Below are 20,179 nucleotides of genomic sequence, written 5' to 3' on the forward strand. Positions count from 1 at the left end.
TGTAGGATCCTTTGACCCAGACATTCTACTGAGATGAATTCAGCCAAAGATTGCGCTAATTTTCTTTTTAGCAGCCACAGCCTACAGTTAAGTTTAAAGCCAACTAAAACCTCTGGGTCTTTCAAAATAACAATTATTGTTACCATTTTCCTGAGCAATTGTATTTTTAAAAAAATGGAAATGGAAATTCTGATAGCTAAAATGTCATCTGGTTGATTTTGCTTATTGTTCCAGATAATAGAATTGTTTGGATTCTTCACTCTGCCATCTACCGTATTACCTCATCTTAGTTCTCTGAGCCAAGCAAATTCAGCATGCCTTCTCTATCTTTACTGAAGTTACTATTTTTTGTACCACCACTCCTAGTACAAGTGTGTGGCTCATAGTAGGTTTGTGACTGGATTGACAAACTGGTAAATAGGGCAAAGTCATGGGCAAAGTTTTAGGGCTTGTCACTAGACATCTTCTAGTTTGACTTCCAACAATTTATGAGTCAACATTCGTTTGATTTGGTTTTTCATATAACCATGAATTCCAGAAAGATTCTATGTCTGATGCTGCTAGGGGAAGATTTGTTTTTATTCTTATTTTTTATTGAAGCATAGTTGATTTACAATGTTACTTTCATGTGTACAGCAGAATGATTCATTTATACATATACATACATACATATTTTTTCAGATTCTTTTCCATTACAGCTCATTAAAAGAAATCGAATATAGTTCCCTGTGCTATACAGTAGGTCCTTGTTATTTATCTATTTGATATATAGTAATATGTATATCTATTAATCCCAAACTCCTAATCTATTCTTTTTCCCTCTGGTAACCACTGTTGGGGTAAGATTTTAAAGAGGGTCCTCAACATTCTAATACAAATGTTTTAATATATAAGCTACTCTGCTCTCAGTTACTTTCCCTTTAGTTCATTCCTTTCTATTATTGGAGTAGTTGGTTAATCTTCCCTAATCCCACCAGATTGTGAACTTCTTTGAGGGTACGGATCATATCTTAGTCATTTTTGAAATTCCTTAACTTTTCACCAGAATTCAACAAATGCATTTAGTTTAGTTTGACGTTTATTGCATCCATGTGCTAGGCACCGTGGGAGACATGGGGGTTGCAAATATGAATAAGGCATAGTCTCTGTCCTTGAGAATTTGTGGTTTAGAACGAGAGCTCTAAAATCTGATAGCTGTAGTGTGAATTGTGGGCCTACAACTTACTAGCTGGTGACCTTGGGAAAGCTGTGTAACCTTTTTCTGCCTCAGTTTCTCGTTTGTTAAATAGTGCTAGAGAGAGCACCTGCCCCAGAGGATGATTGTGAGGAGGACAGATACATAAACAGATACTTATAACTTGAAGAGGCGAGAGCTAAGATAAAGCATCTGCACAAGGAGCTCAGAGGAGAGGCGGTTAGCTCAGTTTAAGGGTTCATAAGAGAGGCTTCCAAAAGATGAAACTTGAGCAGAGCTGTAAAGGTCTACTAAGAGTTAGACAGGTGAAAAAAATTGGACAAGTATTTGAAGAAGAAACAGCATGAGCAGTGGTCCCGAAGGTATGAAAAGACATGATGTGCTCAGGTAACTGTCATCGGTTGAGAGTCAGTGATTCCAGTGTCCACAGACAAAATGGGAAGATACATAGGACCAGATCATGGCGAGCTCCTTCTTTCCCTTCTAGCCAGACTGCTGCTCCTACACCCTTCCAAAGAGAAAGTCTGAAGTTGCAACTGGGCGGGAAACTGCTGGAACGATGGATTCCAACTGTGGAGCAGTTGGTTCCGACTGTGGCGGTGATGAGACGTGAGGGCTGGGAGAGAGAGATGTTGAGAATTGCTACCAGGTGTTTGACAGGAGTGTACAGATGCAATCAATTACCAAGTGCTTACCACATGCCATTCACTCTGCTGGACACCAAACATGCAAAGGTGGGTGAAATAAGGCCCCGACCCTCAAAGAGCATATAATCTATTTCATTCAGACATTTAGTCCTTATTTCTCTAATACATATAAAGATACCATGAAAACCTGTTAAATAATTTGCAGAAATCAATATATATTATGTCTGTGTACTGGAGCGAAATGAGTTGTGCTAGGGGTCAGATGTTCTGCACTGTCATTTACAAGCTCTGGATACATAATTCTGGAGCTTGGTGGGGAGATCTATGCTGAAAATTTAGAGACTGATAGTACTGATAGTTGAAGTCAAGGATGTGGGTGGTATCACACAATGGGAAAATAGAGTGAAGGGGGCAGGTAGGTATAGCTCAGTGGTAGAGTGCATGCTTAGCATGCAGAAGGTCCTGGGTTCAATCCCCAGTACCTCCAATAAAAAAATAATAATAAAATTTTAAAAAATTTTTAAAAGAGTGAAGGAAAAGATGTTGCTCCTTATTGCCTCCTGCTAGTCTAGGAGCCTGTTTCTTACAGCTCAAGGAGATAAACTCACAGATTCATGGGGCCCCGGTTTTGAGTTTGTGCCATTATGACTCATCTCTTAAAGGAATAAACCTTACAAGTAAGTAAATAGTCATCCTTTTCTAATCTTCAGTCTTGGAAAATGTGTTATATTATGAAAACTGGCCATATTAGCTACTAATTTACTAATGGACCTATTCTTTTTGATTTTATGGGTCTATTATGGGAGCTGTGAACATATAAATTTCAGTTTTTAAAAAATATAATCATATTCAGTTTTGGTGACTATTAATTTTAACCTAGTTTTAGCATATATTTTTAGGCTAAGTGTTTGTTGAATTTATGTTGGTAACTTCAAAAAATTATTTTAAAATTTGCATTTTTTTTTGGTCTTGAGAAATACATTTATTTGCTTAGTTCACTGGCCTAAAGATAACAAAATGCAAAAGCAAGGCAATAAAAAAACTCCATCTTCCCCTCACCCATGTACGCATACAAAAAAGGAGTGTGTAAAAGAGGATAAGACAGAATCCTACAGCATTTATTTAGCACTCACAGGAGTGAGCACACAGGGGGAAGTAGCCTTCCCTGCCGAGGAGGAGAGGCCAGAGAAATAGAAGGAGAATGGATCAAGAGGGAAAAATTGGTTTTTAATCTAGAGAGAGGGGCGTTTAAAGGAGGAGGCTTCAAGAAGAAGGGAGTGCTTTCAATCCCTGAAAAGATGTCAAGCAAGATAAAGATGAAAAGGATTCATTGGATTTAGTCATGAAGAGATAATTGATGATCTTTGCAGAGGATTTCAGAGTACTGAGGGCGGAAGCCAAACTGAAGTGAGTGGGAAGAAGTGAAGAAAAGTGAGCGTAGACCGTTCTTTCAAGAAATTTGTCTGTTGAGAAACGAAGATAGAAGAGGATGCGGAGTCAAGAGAAACTTGGCATTTTGTTTTTAATTGGTAAAGAGTTGAGCATTTCTGGAGTCAGAAGACAGAAATATTGAAATAAATATTTATCTATAGAGAGTAGTGAAATCTTGAACACAAGAGTCAGGAGCGGAGATGCCTCCTTTACTCTGATGTGGGCAGGGGAAGGAAGCCAGGGCAACTGTGGCTGCAGGTGAGTGGGTGGTTTGCAGTGCAGGAAGTTTACTCCTGGCATCAGTTACCTCTGTGAAGTAGGAAGCAGATGAGAGTGGAGGAATAGGAGGGTATGGATGAGTTGTGAAGGTCTGAAAAATCTGCTATGAGAATGGGAGAGGAACTTGCTGAGGACACACAGAAAACTTCCTGGGCAATAAGAAACTCCAAGAAGGTCCAGATGAGGCCAGAAAACCATGAAGTGGTGGAAATACCAATCCACATGGTCACGGGGCTTTTTGCAACCACGTTTGGTAGCCTGGGTGTCAGATTGATACAGGGCTGGAATTTGCTGGGTGGATCCTACAGAATGTCAAGGGAGTTGAGGATTTAGCAAGAAAATCACTGAAAAAAGTACCATATAGTCTGGATAGAGAAAGAAGTGAAGATAAGGAAAGGCAGGGAGACTGATGAGAAAATGGAGGACTCAAGAGTCTGGAGCATAAATGAGCTGAGAGCAAGGACATGAAATATCTTGAGAAGGAGCTATGTCTATGCCAGAACATTTAAGTTAGATAATGGTTTTAGATGAGGATAAGATCCAGGGGATACCCTCAAAAAGGATGATTAAAGTGCAGAGGAATGGTCTACCGCTTTCCCCATTGTATGCCCAGTTACCTAACACAACGCCTGGAGCATAACACATTTTTCAATATATATTTGTTCAAAAAATGAATATACATTCTATACCTTCCCAGTATATTATGCCAATTCTCCTCTTCCTCACATAGTTCATTAGTTTACTATAATTATGGTAAATTCTCTGAAAGAAATGTACTGCTTGATATGAGATTGTATAACGTGGGGACCTGATTTTGTCTGGGGTGTGGGGGTCCTAAGGAAGAGACGTGTAAGGTAAAGAATCAGTAGGAGAAAGCCAGGGGGTGACAGGTGGGGAGAGCCTCCCCAGTGAAAGTAAAAAGATTTCTGAATATCTTGAGGTGGAAAGAAGCTGAGAATGTTCCAACTGAATAGTAAGAATGGAGGTAGAGGGCTGGGGCTGCAGGAGATCATATTACATAAGGTCCTATATATATAAATCATGAAGTACATTTTGATCCATTAGACTTGAAATGGGAAAAGTTGACATGCTCTTCTTGTTGTTAGCTTATAAGCATTAATAGGAATTATAATATTATGTGGATATGTGATTATGCACAGAGAAATTTGAAAGCTGAAAAGATTATATTGTCTAAAAAGTCTCCAGCAGCCTGCTGCTTCCTTCCACACAGCCTTATTCCTTTGGATTAAACAAAGCAAATGAGATAGGCTTCCAAAAAGCCACTATCAAAATGTACTTTGGTTACCTGGAGAGAAAGTCTCTATGCCGCCTTCCTTTCTGCTATTCTAATTTTTTCCCCATTAGTTTCAAGATTGGGTTAATTAGGTATTTGCCTAGGAAAAAGATGAGCATATAGGCATCACTAATGGGATGTAAGGAAGGCAAAGAAGAGACCTCTGGCTGATGATGTGGAAGGGAGGCTCAGGTAGGTGAGCATTGTAATGGAGATTTTGAATATTAGACTGTCCTGATGCAGCTAAAGTCCCAGGGGATACTTGTTTCACAATTCTGTCTATTATAAACCTATGCAAAACTTCCATTTTGCCAAGACAGAGATTCACCATCGGCTGGCTGCCAACCCCAAGATCAGTCTCAGAGGAACTTTCAGAAACAGTGGGGAAAAACATCAGAGAAATCCCCTGGACAAGGAAGCCTGTTTTGAACTGATTTTGTGTGTGTGTACATCTGAAGCCTGGGGTAGAAGGCTTCTGTGGAAATTAGCAATAGAGGCTCAAGACAATTGGTGCGTTTTCAAGGATAACAGTCAGGGCAGAACAAAGCCAGCCTGTGGAAAACTGGTGGGGATTGACTGACCTTGAGTATTTACTCACCGTCCACCCCTAAGGTCAGGGGTCTTCTGACCCCTAAGTACCTCCTGTTAAGGCTGCTTCTTCTTGAGGGGTGGTGGATGGGGTCAGTCTAAAAGTAGGGCCTGACCTGAAGAGTCACTTGGTGGCATGGCACTTGAGCAATTAGTTATGTAGTCTGGTGCTTGGAGCTCTCCACCCTAGGGTTATCCCTACCCTTCTCCTTGATCTCACTGGATGTTGAAACAGACTGGAATCTGCCCTTTGGTCTTTTCCCATACTAAATGCTAAGACAGAACAGCTGATACCATCAGAGAAATATATGCTCATAGGCCAAAGTAATGAGATATTTCAGAAGCACAACTACTTCAAAAGAAAGCAACAACCTGGATTACAGATGCTGCCAGAAGCAAATACGTTAAATTCAATGGTTAACAAATATAAAGTAAGCATAATAAATAAATGATAGGGAAATTATAAAAGTCAGGAGGAAATACTAGGCATGAAATATGTGTGTAATAGTAGAAATAACACAACAGATCAGATGGCTAGTAGAATAGACATAACTGAAAAACAAATTAGTGAGCTGGAAGATCAGATTAAGGAGCTCTTCGAGAAGGAAGCAGGGAAGAATAAAGGAAAAGAATGTAGGAGATAAAAGTTAAGAGATAAAGAAGATTGAATTGGAATGTGAACTTCAACTTACAGATAACTAGAATGTCAGAAGAAGAGGAAAATAAAAGTGGAGAAGAGGAAATACTTGAAGAAGTGGAAATAAATTCCCCAGAAATAAATAAAGATGAAAGATGTCATATTTATGCAGTTCCAAACAAGAGCCATAAGGAGAAACTAATGCTAGTAATATTATAATAAAATTAAAGTTTTTATAGGCGAAGATAGAATTCTAAAAGTTTCTAGAGCAGATCAACTATAGAGGAACAATGATCATCCGGTTCTCAGACTTTTCAAGAGCAACCAGAAGATAATGGTAATATTTTTAAAGTATTGAAGAGACAAAAGAACTTTGAGCCTGAATTTATATCCAGCCAAATTGTCAATTAAATGTGAGGGTATAAAAATATGTTCAGGTATAATAAGGCCTCAAAAGGTTTGTCACTCAAAAACCCATATTGAAAACAGTATTGGAAAAGGTCCTCAAATAGGACAAGAAGCAAATCCAGGAGACGCTACTGGAGATGTCTGAAGTAAAAGTAATCAAATACCTGGATAAAGTTGGCTGTTGTCTTTCCAAAACTAGAAAAGACCAAAGAAAAGAAAATAAGAAAGCATGTTTACAATAACCTAGACTTAAAGTCTACACAATATCAAATAGTGGTGTCTTTAAGTTAGACATTTTTAAGATAGAAAAATAAAACAGGATAAATTTAAAGAAAATAGAAGGAAGGAGATGAGAAAAAAAATTACCAAATTAATGAATAGACAAAAAAATACAGTACAGAAGATCAATAGAACCAAAAGTTGATTCTTTGGGAAAAAAAAAAAACTAATAAAATAGACAAGCCTTTGGCAAGAATGATCAAGGGAAAAAGAAAAGTAATTTAAAAACTAATATTCTCTTATCATCTTTTAATCTCAACTTTAAAACCTCAAGAGTCTGGAGCTTGAATGAGATGAAAGCAAAATATGTCCATTTTATTATTCATAATATCATTTTCACACTATATGAAAATATTTGAAGTAAATGAAATGGACAACTTTCTAGAAAAATATAATCTACCAATTGAATTAAGAAGAAATAGAAGGCCTTAATAGTACTGTAACTTAAAGAAATTAAAGCCATTAAAAAAAATCATCTCACAAACATTGGGCCAAGCGGTTTTGCAGGCAATTCTACTAAACTTTTAAGGAACATGTCATCTTAAACTTAGTACAAACTGTAACAAAGAACACTCCCTAACTCATTTACGAGGCCATATAATCTTGATCTTCAAACGAGACAAGGATAGTATGAGAAAAGAAAATTACAAATAATTTCCTCAGTGTACAAATCCTAAATAAAATATTTGCAAATTAAGTCCAACGATGTATGCAAAGTAAAATATACCACGTAGAGTTTTCCCAAGAATGCAAATAGATTTATAGAAAATCTATAATGTAATTCGCAACATTAGCAGCTTCCAGGACAAAAATAACACGATCGTTTTAAAAAGATATGCAGAAATATTTTATAGAAATTGAGCATAAATTCCTGACAAAAATTCTTAGCAAATCAAGAATTTGCTTAACCTGATGAAGGATAATTATGTTGTGGCAAACATTATACTTACTGGAGAATAAATAGTAGCATTCCTTTAACATCAGAAATGAGACAAGGGTGTCCAGTATCATCATTTCTATTCAGCTTTGTATTGATAGTTTTAGATAATGCAATAAGGCAAGAAAAAAAATAGAGACATAAAGACTGGAAAAGAAGAAGTAGAATTGTCTTTATGTGCTGATGACATGATTGCCTCAGAGGAAATCAAAGACTCCTGGGGCAAAGTATTATATCATTTGAAATAATAGGAGAATTTAGCAAAGTCAGTTCATTCTTATACACCAGGAACAAATAACCGTAAAATGAAATGTAAAAGTAAAAATCACTTGTGATATATTTTAAAAAATTAGATACATAGGAATAAAATTTTTTTAAAAGATGTGCAGGACTTCCTTGGAGAAAATGTAAAACTATTGCGATTCATTTTATTAAAGGTCCTGAATAAATGAAGAGAAAACTATGGAACATATTTCTTCTTTCTTTAATGGAAAAAAACCCCTTAATATTACATATATTTCAATTCTCCTCATACTGGATTATAGACTTAATGCAATTCCAACAAAAATTTCAGTAGGATTTTAATGGAACTTGATAGTTGATTCTGAAATGTATGTGGAAGAATAAAGGATTAAGATGTCAAACATTTTTAAAGACAAGTAGGGAGGGGAGATTTGCTTTATTAGATAACAGAGTTTATTTTGAAGCTGTAGTATATGAAGACAGTATGATACTTATTCAGAAATAGAAAAATAAACTTTTGGGCAGATAGAAAACTCAGAAACAAACCCATATATATTTGGAACTTTGATATATGATTGGTGTGGCTTGGCAGATCAATGGGCAATGGAGGGACTTTCAATAAATGTATTTGTAAAAACTGGTTATCTACATGGATAAAATGATATTGATTACTATCTCATATCACTTGTAAAAATGAACTCCAGATAAAAGTGAACTCCAGATAAATTAAGGGCTTAATGTTAAAAGTAAAATTTTATACATTTCCTTAAAAATTATAGGTTAACACCTTTCTGACTTTGAGGTAGGGAAGCATTTATTAAAGACATAATAAAGCTTCTAACCATAAAAGAAAAGCTCAATAAATCTGACTACATTAAAATTAAGATCTGAACACCAAAAGATATCTTACAAAAAGAAAAGAGAGAAGGTACCGACTGAAAGAGGGTATTTGCAGCATAATTAACCAACAAAGGATTAATAGTGAGATTAGATGGCAGTCTCCTCAAATCGATAAGGAAATGATAAACAATCCAATAGAAAATGGGTAAGAAAGACAAACAGGAATGTAGCAGAGAGGAAAACATAGATGATCAATAAAATCATTATGAGAAAGTCAACTTCATTATTTACTGGGGAAGGCATATTAAAATCACAGTGATACATCAATTTACACCCATTCCGTGGGCAACAATTAAGAAGTGGGACAAGGCAAAGTATTGAAGAGAATGAGAATTAACAAGGTGTCTCATACAAACTCTTGGGAGTATAAATGGGCACAACCACTCTGCATAGTTTTTCATTATCTAATGTTGAACATATCCTATAACTCAGCAATTCTACCTGTAGGTATATACCCAAGAAAAACTCTATGTGCAATAGGAGACATAAAGCAAGAATCTTCCCCCAGCACCTACTGCGCTCTTAGTGTTGGCAAGATAAATACCTGAAGCATCCCAAATACATTTATCGACAGAAAATAGATAAATAAATTGTGGTAATTGCTCACAATGGCATATTATACCGTAAAATAAATAGCTATATGCAAAAATACAAATAATCTGAGCAATACAATCTCTTTAAAAAAGGAAGTTCCCAAGGATTTTCTAGAGCATAATACGCTTTTATAATGTTGAAAACAAAGAAAATTGAACAATGTAAATATTAGGAATACAAATATATGATAAAGCTATAATTTCAAAAACCAATTATAATAATAATAACTGCAAGATTCAAGGAAGGGGAAATAGAGGGCTAGATTGGGGAGAAGTCCGTGGGTGGGTGTAAATGATTGTTAATGTTCTAATTCTTGTATTGCGTGGTTGGTTCACATGTGTTTATATCATTAATAATAATAAATACATAAATAAGGGCACAGTATATATAAATAAAAACAAAAGAGGGCCATGCTTAGACCAGGGATGAGTGTTACAAATGAAAGATAATCCGATTCTGTGCACTTGAGTGGAAAAACAAGAATGATAACTTCCCCATTATGTTTTCCTCTTATCATTAGTTATCACTTAATCCATTCAACAATCCTATTTTTCGTTACTACTGTGATCTCCTTTTTCCAGATGAATCAGATCATAGTGAGTTAACATAACTTGCTTGAATCCACAAAGCTGGTATGTGGTAGATCCCAGGGTTTGAAGTCTCATCTGTTTGATTCTAGGGCCGACCCCTTAACCACTGGGTTAGGCTCCAGGTCATTAAGACTGTTTTAACCACTAGGATACCAACCTAGAATAGTTGTTCTACTGAGAATAACAACCTCTAGATATTTGAAGGTTAGAGATCACGACTAGCGTTTAAGCATTTTGCCAAACTAAGTAGGCCGCGGCAAGTGGAGGAATTTGTACATGCTTATCATAATGGAAAAGCTGTGTTAAAATGAAGTGTCATTGAGTAATAAGAATTTGAATGCAAGAGAGCTCAAGTAAGAAATGTCATGCGCCGTTGGATCAGGAGTGATTCATTCCTCTAGTCTGCATAATGTTCCTTTTCCATATGCCCACGCAGGAATGTAAAGATATGGAGAGAATGTTCACAAAGCCTTTTTTGTGGTTGTAAATTTGCTCTACACCTAATTTGTTCTGCCTGGTGACCTCACCCAAGCTCCCTTCCTTCTGATTTCTGGATTTTTTTTTTTTTTTTTTTAAAAGAATACCAGGTGTGAAGCCCACGCCCCCTCTACTGGTCAGCCACGTTTTGCCATAAATGTCTTCCTAAACAGGCATCCATCTATTCCTGTGAGTAAAGATAATTTGAGGCTTATTTTTAGTGCTTTGCTGTTTTTTTGGAGTGTAGCGCTGACAGTGAGAAAGAGAGAGGAGTATGCATTTTTTTTTTTTTTTTTGGAATAAGACAGAATGTCACCAAGAACCTGGTTTGTAGGCAGATGCCATATAATGGCTTACACAGAATCTTTGGGGGCAGGATATCAGAGGTGTGGAGATCAGCTTGCCAGGCAGCATCTGCAGCCTTCACTTGACAGCTAAAAAATCGATTAATTTTCTGCAGCACCTCATCAAATTAAATTTATTAGGTAATCTCCAGACAGATGTCTGTCATTTTAGGTGTGTCTCTACCGCATTTCCGCTGAAGATGGTGTTCTCTTCTTCCTGTGTTTACATGGCAAATCTATTCATCAGAGTAAAATGAGGACCTCTGAGGGCAGAAATCACATTTAATTTTCTGTCAGGTTCGGCCCCCAACTCCCAAATAGTGCACACCACATGGTAAATAACAATTATGCTACTTAGCTACCCTTCTCAAATTGCCATGTGAGGACACAAAACATCCCCATCCAGTAGCCCAAGGAAATCCAAGTCAGAAGGATGAAAGAGGACGCTGACCACTCCCCAGAAGACTAAGTACAGTCATTTCATTGTTGTGCCCATAATCACTATTCAACCGGAAACATTTCAGGATTTGTTGGTTCCAAGACGTTGAAGTTCAATAACCAAGTTCGGAAAACATCTATTAAAACGACTTCCCTTTTCCTCCACCCCTGAACCTCCAAATCCTTAAATACTAGAGAGGGCAAAACCATAGGATTCTTTTATTCTTTTCAACACACATAACCCTTGACCACAAAACCTTGACAGAAATACAGAAGCAACTCTGAGCGTCAAAAAGCAGACAGGAGGCAGCAGGTTCTCTCGGGGGAGGGGTAGCCAGGAGCCCGGGGTTCTGGTCTCAGCTGCACCAAATCTAGCTCAGTAACCATTGGAGAATCACTTCCGTTTAGTTCGTGCCTCAGTTTCCTAACGCGTAAAGCGGTGCTAATCGTACCTGCTGTGTGTGCTAACCTCACTGGGTAGGTGATGCATGAGAAAGCGCTTTGTGAACTCCTTGTTCCGAGGTCCTCTTCTGTCTCTGTTCTGTCTGCAACAGAGTGCAGGGGGTCATGTCATACCCACTGTTTCTACTCCATTACACATCATATACTGGAGATTTCTGGCCGCCCTCACACTGGGGCAAGCGAGGTCTACCCTGGCTTTAGAGGGCCTTGCATGTCGCAACTCGCCCTCCCACCCCCCACCCCCCAACACACAAATTAGTCAAGAACACACGGCATTCACTAGGCATTCAGCATTGACACAGCATGGCTATGAGCCTAAATATCCACTTTCATAACGAACACTGACTAACCCCCAGAAAAGTGTTTCTGCACATCTCTGGCCTTAGGTCACCACAACAGGCAATGGCTGCCAATGCTGGAAAGGTCTGTGGGCTGTGCTTTTCCCAAAGACAGAGGCCCACAGTGCTTTCAATTCTGGGGAGTATTTGGTGATGACAGTGCTTGGGCAAGAGGAAAGAGAAATGAATCATTTCTTCAACTTTCTCTTTCAACAAGAATGACAGCATTTTTCCATATCCAGTTACTGTTCTCCAATAGTGCTGAGTGTACATTTGTTTTACTTCTTTTGTGTTTACAAATTTAGGGTGATTTCACAACTGTTGCATGTGGCGGCTGAGGAATATTTTGCAACTTTAGATAATTTATCTCTCTCTTCAACTGTATATATGAAAGTCTTACAACATTTATGAAGTGTGACACCAATTTTTTGCACTGCGACTAGAAGGACAGTAAATTCTGAAGAATCATTTTCTTTTTATAAACCATTAGTCATGTATAATTAAATTTTCAAACATTTAATTTAAAATGTTTAATTTAAAATATTGACCTTTATTAATTTTAAATTACATTTTCCTTTTAATTTTAATAGAGGCTTTTGAATATTTTAGAAGAGACGTAACTTGTTTGACAATGTACTTTTTTATTTTTTACATTTTACTTTTAAAAATAATTTTACTTCTTTTTTGACATTTATTTTAGTTTACATTTATGATGAAAATATGACATTTTAATACAGTTTGAACACACATTTCAGTTTTATATCATTATTGTCAGTAAAACACAAATCATGTGAATATCTTCATTATGACATCTTAATTAGTGATTTTACTAAAATAAAAGCAAGAAAAACAGTAGATACTCCATAAATATTGGTTGAGTGAATAGATAAATTGCAATTTTAAAAAATATTAAACCACCTTTAAGAGTATGAATTCTGGTGGGGAGGATATAGCTCAGTGGTAGAGTGCATAACCCTAGCATGCATGAGGTCCTGGGTTCAATCCCCAGTACCTCCACTAAATAAATAAATAAACTTAATTATCCCCCCCAAACAAACAAGCAAACAAAGTATGAACTCTACCTAAGAACACTAAAAATCTTTTATATGAATTTCTCAAATGGGGATTTTTCAAATGGGGATATCAGAGAAGTTCCATGACTGAGGAGGGGGAGGGATTTCTCAAAGTCTTTCTTAAATATACTACATCTTCTGGAATACAAATTTTCCCTTTTAAGCTTTTATTTATATATGGAAAACAGAGTAGGTGTGAGAGTTAAACAAATAAGATAAACATAGGACTTTGGAGAAATGTTTGTTTCCTAAAGATTGTGTTGGGCCACTATCCCAGGGCTGTAGATTTACACGCATGGGTACTTGTGTGTGTGTGTGTAATGTGCTGTGCGCAGCTGGCGCTCTTCTCAGTCCGTGACTGGAAAAGTTTAAGAAGCACTGAAAGAGGTAATAAACAAATGACTATCGGACAAGATTAGTGTGCCTGGGGAGGGATCGTTGAAATCCTTTAGAAGTCCTTCATTTGAAGAGGAGTGACGCGTGCTCGCTTCGGCAGCACATATACTGAAGAGGAGTGACGCATTATACCATGTCACCAGCTTGGTGGATTGTTTTTATGTGTAGCACTAATGGGACCAAGTCATTCATTCTGTTCCAGTGGGCTGGCACGTTGAGCTCTTCTACTCTGCTGAGATGGCCCAATCTTGGTCAGCCTGGTATGAGGCTGCTTGGCCATTAGCAAAAGGGAAGGACAGAGGACACAGCGCAACCTAACAGTGCTTTGAAAGAACAACTAAGTGGACGCCTTCAACTGAATGTGGGTGAGTACTGCTTCCGTCGTGCGGGTCTGAGTTCTTGCTTCCTCTGCGGCACTACGAAATCCTGAGTGAGCTCCAACCTCCTTTCTGTTCCTCTCTGCTCTATTTTCTCAGTTCTGCAACATGAGAGTGGTAACACTAGGAAGAGGAGTCAGAAACAAAGAAACAAGAATATCAGGAGTTAGGTGACCTGGTCCTAGTTCTGCCATGGGCACCAAGTAGTTAGGAAACTTGGCGCAAGTTTGTTGAACTTTGCTAGGTCCCCTTTCCCTCATTTATAAATGAGAGTTTTATAAATGATGATGATCTCTAAAATTCCTTCGAATTCTAATGTTCTGGATTATTTTTGAACACTTTCCTGCAAAGTTTTCCTTTTATTTTTGTAACTCCCCTAAAGTGGAAACTTAAATGAAATTTAAAAAGAGGCTTAATCAGAAAGCTTTCAGGAACTCTGTTAGGGTCCATGAATTTCCAAGCTTTTAAAGATAGGTTTATACATGTAGTTCTGATTTTGAATTGGAAGCATCAATATGAATGCTTGATGTGTATTAAAGCATTTGCCTAGATCTGTCCATGGAAAAGGCTTAGAAATAGAGACCAAACCGGGAGCCATGAGCACCCCTAGCACCCAGACTGTATATACTAGGTTTCTCTAGACTAATCAAGGCATGTAGTGGGTGCTGTGGTGTACCAGCCAGATCTCCCTTTCAGGGTGAAGGCCTCATTCTCCCAGTGCTGGAAACGGCAGCTGCCGGCTCTCGGCTGAGTCACTATCTGGGCATTGCCCTAAACCAAGATTTCTCACCCTCAGTACTATTGACATTTTGGACCGGGTAAATCTGCATTATCTGCCCTGTGCGTTAGAAGATGTTCAGTAGAATCCCTGCTTTCCACCCACTAGATACTAATAGTTCTCCATTCTTGGTTGTGACAACTGTGTGTCCTTGTTGGGCAGGGGGGCAAAATGGCCTTGACTGAGAACCACTGCCCTAAAATGAAGAGAGCCACTTCACCCAAGGTTACACCCTTCTCCCCAGGGCCTTCTCCCCACTGGTTAATGTAGGTTATAAAAGTCAGGCTCTCTTGACTCAAAGCAAGACAGCTTGAAGGGCTAGACCGTGTCCAGCACCCTCTGTGGGATTAGTTGTGGGTGCCCATTGTTCACCTCCCTCTACCCACTCCTAGCTCTGTCACTGCCCAGCAGGTGCTGATTCTGAGGGCAGTCTCCAGTAAACTTCTGGCATGGAAATATTTAACTCAGGGTCTTTCCTGGGGAAAGCAAATCTGAGGCAGGGTTTCTTGAAGGAATGGCTGATTCTGGGTCTGAAACAGGAAATATGCCAGATAAGCCTTGGAACATTTCTGAGGTCAGAAAGCAAGGAAGCTGTCAAAGAGTACCAGGGTCATGTCAGAAGGATTCAGCAGGCAACTTGGATAAGCATTCATGGGTTAAGATGGTCAAACGTGAGCATCAGTAATGGGAGTCACTCAGTGAACTGATGCCTAACATTCATGATATAAAGACATGAAAGACCAAAGTTATTGGTTGCTTTGGATGGAGGATGCAAGGAACTACCTCTTTAATTTGAAAACTGATGAAGAAAAGAATTAACATTTTTCTGTTGTCCTTACATTATCTTTATCAGATATATACAGATATCTAGATCTATCTGTATCTATGTATCTGATTTAGATAAATGATAAGGGAAAGATTAATAGAGAGGAGATGATAGAAATAAAACATCACTGTTTTGCAGTCCCTGAAGAATTAATGACCTTAAGCCATAGTCATCAATGGCTGATCACTTTAGAGGCAGAAATCATGTACCCAGCAATCATGGACCTCCTGATACACAGCGGATTAGTCACCACCGCCGTGTAGTGGTCTTGTGGGAAGTTCTGGCATCATTGCAGATGGCATCATTCACTTCTGGCAAGTTTGGGGATTCCTAAAACCACCCTTCGTTTTGGTAATTTTCTAGAAGGACTCACAGAATCCACCTCAAGGGTTTAGAGATTACCTTTCACAAGTCAAAAGCCAGATCCCTGTGGGGCAGGATTAAGTTTTTGACTACATGTCTTGCAAAACAAAACCCCAAACTAACCTACATTGAACTGCCTTTAGATGCAATTAACAATTTACAGGAAACATAAGGGACAGAGAACATGTTAAACAACAACTATATGGACGCAAATTCAGTTCGTGGGAAATTCTACAGACAATCAACCTGGCATTTTTCATGCAAGAAATTGCCAGGGGAAAAAAGGTATGGAAGAGGAGCCTATAGATTAAAGCACAAAAAGGCACATCCCTCAGTTGCAATGTGTCTTGTTTGGACACAAATGGAGAAGCTGAAAATATTTACAAGACAATAAGATATGTGAACACTGATCAGTTATTGATGGGATTAAGGAATTATTGGTAATTTTCGCCTTTGATAATTGTATTATGGTCATGCATACAGAATAAAAAGAATCTTTATTTCGTAAAGACGCATACTGTAAGATGTACAGGTGAAATGATATGCCTGGAGTTTGCTTCAAAATTAGCTGGGGTGAATGAGTAGCGGGTGCCGTTTTTGATGAAACAAGACTGTGTGTTGCAAGAAAGCAAAAAATATGAGTTGTGTTGGTTCATGTGTTCATTTTGGCCACTTTAAAGAAATGTAAAATGGAAATGTAATGCAGGGCACAAGCCACCTTCACTGTGCCTTGTTTTCTGCTGAGGTGCTTGTGTACAACAAGCCATTCTCAGTTCTCCAGTCCCCAGTTTTCTCTGGGCCTTTGAGAGAGCAGGAGCTGGTAGCTTTGGTTGCAGTTGGAACTAATACGCATGGCTGTTTACGCTGTACAGTCACTGAGACATATAACTGTGTATACAAGACGGTGGGTATATTTCATCTGTTTTTCAAGGAGAGTGTTACAGTTTTATTAAGGTGATAAGTTTAATATGGATAAACGTTATCATATTATTCTGTTAAGAACAATATGGTTTCTTTTAATTGAAATATAGTCAGTTTCCACTGTTGTGTCAATTTCTGGCATACAGCATGTTTCAGTCATAATGTACATACATTGATCTAAGGAAAAGATCAATATATTTTAAAGTTAAAATTAAAAGCTTGATAGTTGCCATTTAACTATATGTTTATTTTTGTTTATCTAAATAAATGCTGAGATGGAATACTAAAATTGTTAAGCAAAGGGAGCTTACGGATGATGAAGAAGAGGAAATTAGGTGTTTGACAAGAGCACTGAGCTTTAAGTATTCAGTCTGCTCTGAACAAAAAATAGTACAAAGTTATTCTGTGCCTCATTAGCAGAGATTCCAGGGGTCACTAAACTAACGGAAGAGTCTGTTGACATTTTGTGAATGTTTTTGGCCACAAAACTAAATAACTTTAAACACAGCTTTAAACAAAAGTCTATTTCTGAAAAGGCTTCTAATACTAACAAGTTCCTAATACTTACTGTTTCTTGCCAGCAGTTTCTTACATTTAGGCACCTGTAATTTATGCTCCCGTCTTGTGTCTTCTGACAGTTTTTTTATATTGACTTTTACAAGTTAAGTCCCCAGATTTCTAATAAGAAAACTGCTCAGATTTCTTTTAGAACCAAATTATCTTTGAGGTTTCTCAGACAGCTGCTGGACAGCACCAAAGATTTACTTTCTCATTTTGTTAAAAGAATGGGTGTTAGAAATCATTAGGAACTCTTGGTATTCTCTGTACTGTGGGAGCTGTTTGCGAAGCCTGTGGGGGGTGGGGAGATGAGCTGCAGATCAACCTTCCCTGGGTCAACTGCTTACAAGGCAGACAGGTAAGATGTTATTAATACTAAAATGAACGTGTTTCAGCAACTGTGTTGTCTTCAGGATGGATAGACCGTACTCATGGTCGTGTGCAAAGAGCAGTGTGGTAACTGTCAACAAAATGTATTCCCCTGTGTCAGTTAGTTAGCATACACACTAAATGGGCTAAATTAAAAAGCCCTGGGGATCTGTCAGTGCCCTAATTCCTTACAAAATATTTATGCATTATGTCTCACTTGTCTTTTCGTAGGTACCGCTAGTTCCTATAGTACAGTAACCCTAGCCATTCAATCTTCTCATATATGCTTTTTTTGTCCCTTTTCCTTTACAATTGCCTAAAGGCTCCTGCAGTTACACTATAGACCAGTCATGGAGTCTTCTAGAAGAAACATTAAAAGAATCATCACCTCAGGGAAGGCCTGAAGCAGGTCCTCTTCACTGTTGACACTGAATGAAATAGATTCGCAGGTGGTGGCTTTCCAGAAGAAGCTGATGTCACCACCAAGCACATGGCTGGATGATGTGACTGAGGCTTTCCAGGACTTTTCTCTAGTTCAAAAGCAGATGAATTTATGAGAGTAGATGGCCAATTATACCAAGATTGCAAAACAAGAAATTAATTATCTAGGACTGAAAGAAATTAAGACGAAAAATTTGCTTATGGCTAATGTTCTATATTCTATTAGGCAAGTAAGAACACTCCTGTCCAACCTGATTTGTCACTAATTCTCTATTTAACGAGCTAACTCTGTACAAAGTGGAACAAAACACTCTTTAAATGGTGTCTTATTGTAACTGGTCTCTTAGAGTTCAGAAAAAAATTTATAAAAGCTCTTAGGAAATGGATTATAAGCTAATAAATCAAGAGGAAAATCTAAGAAAAATGACTTTTTTAACTCACAAACATTTTATTTATTTAAAAAATTGAAATGTAATTGACATATAACATTAGTTTCAGATGTACAACACAATGGTTCAGTATTTGTATATATTGTGAAATGATCACTAAGAAAAATGATTCTGAGGAAAAGAGTAACACATACTAATTGACTTCGCCTGTAAAACTACACAGCAATGATTACTATTCTATTAAAGTGCCATTTATTGCTTCCCTTTGCTTTTTCATGTCATTACTTACACAGGTTCAAAACAAATCTGTCTTTTTCCTACTGGGATATGATTGGATAAAAAAAAAATTGTAACAGAGACCATGCCAAAAATGTCATTCAAAAACCAGCCTCATTTAATGAGGTACAAGAAGCTCACTGTTAAGAAACAAAGACTACACTTCAATATGTGGAAACAGTACCTACAAAATCCTCCCAGAAAACCGACCTTGTACCTGCTCTGTGGCGAGGGAAGTCTCAGCCTTGCAGGTAATACAGAATGCTGCTTCCTGACAGCCCAGGAATACTGGCAGACTTGGAGTCTCAGAGAAAGGAGAACACCCCAGCTATACAGCTACTGCAGGTAAAGCTTGGAAGAGGCAAACTGGATGCCTTTTGTTCCTGGGCATAGAAAGTCCAGGTGGATGACAGCGATTTAAATACTCCTGAAACACTGGTGTGATCAAAGCATGCTAGGGGCTTTATGAAGCCTCCGGACAGATGCTAAGTCTTCAAGCATTAGTATCACATGATGTTCGTTTTTTTTTTTTTTAAACCACACAATGAAGAAATCTTTGCATATTCCTCAACACCTCCTGGGGCTCCTGTGTAAGTTAAAACTGGCCAAATAGGAAAAACCCACCATGTTAATGATATGAATCAGAAAATTGTTCAACAAACCTGTATGGTCAAGTCTGTCTTCAGGGGCAGGAACTGGCAAAGCAAGCAGGAATGATACTTGCCCTGCTGCCCTCTTGATTAGCACATCGGGTACCACAGTCACAACCACCCCCCACCCCCAACCCCAAACAAACAAAAAAGAAACACCGGACATTTGGCATCCTTGAATAAACTAAAAATAAAAGGCAGGCACATTCTGTATAACACTAGCCTCTAAATGAAGACTCGTGCCCTCCGGGTAAGATGCTAACAACCTAATAAAAACCACCCTATTCCTGACTTTTGCAATATTGCTATCTACAGATCAGCGACAACCCTCGCAACATGATAATCCTGTGAGGAATAAACTGACTGTAAGCTTGGCAACTTCTCATTTTTCTCTCTAAATACCTGCTGTGTTCTTTGTTTGGAGAACCCCATTGTTCTGACCGATGGTCCCCCTTGCAAAATAGTGAAAGTAAAAAGTCTTTTCTTCATGGTTCTGCATCTTGGTTCTCCTTTCACAATCGGTAATTGTTGATGCTGGGCCAAAGGTACTTCAGGTCCTCTGACTCTCCTCTCTCATTTTGTGTCTGTCCTTAAATCTGCATAACAAAAAAAATTAAAATAATATAGAGCGACTCTGCATACAGGATTGAAGAGATATCGTTGGTCCTTTCCACGCTTCGT

The 20,179-nt window shown here is 38.0% G+C and overlaps 1 long non-coding RNA gene across 1 annotated transcript; it reads left to right on the top strand.

Moving 5' to 3' along the window:
- The first annotated feature begins 1,639 nt into the window (after positions 1-1,639).
- LOC116661203 lies at positions 1,640-19,789 on the top strand. The gene is made up of 3 exons (XR_004317021.1): positions 1,640-1,929; positions 13,753-13,915; positions 18,866-19,789. It is a non-coding gene; the product is annotated as an uncharacterized LOC116661203 (long non-coding RNA).
- Positions 19,790-20,179: the final 390 nt, after the last annotated feature.

Source organism: Camelus ferus, chromosome 33 (assembly GCF_009834535.1).
Source record: "Camelus ferus isolate YT-003-E chromosome 33, BCGSAC_Cfer_1.0, whole genome shotgun sequence".
NCBI lineage: Eukaryota > Metazoa > Chordata > Mammalia > Artiodactyla > Camelidae > Camelus > Camelus ferus.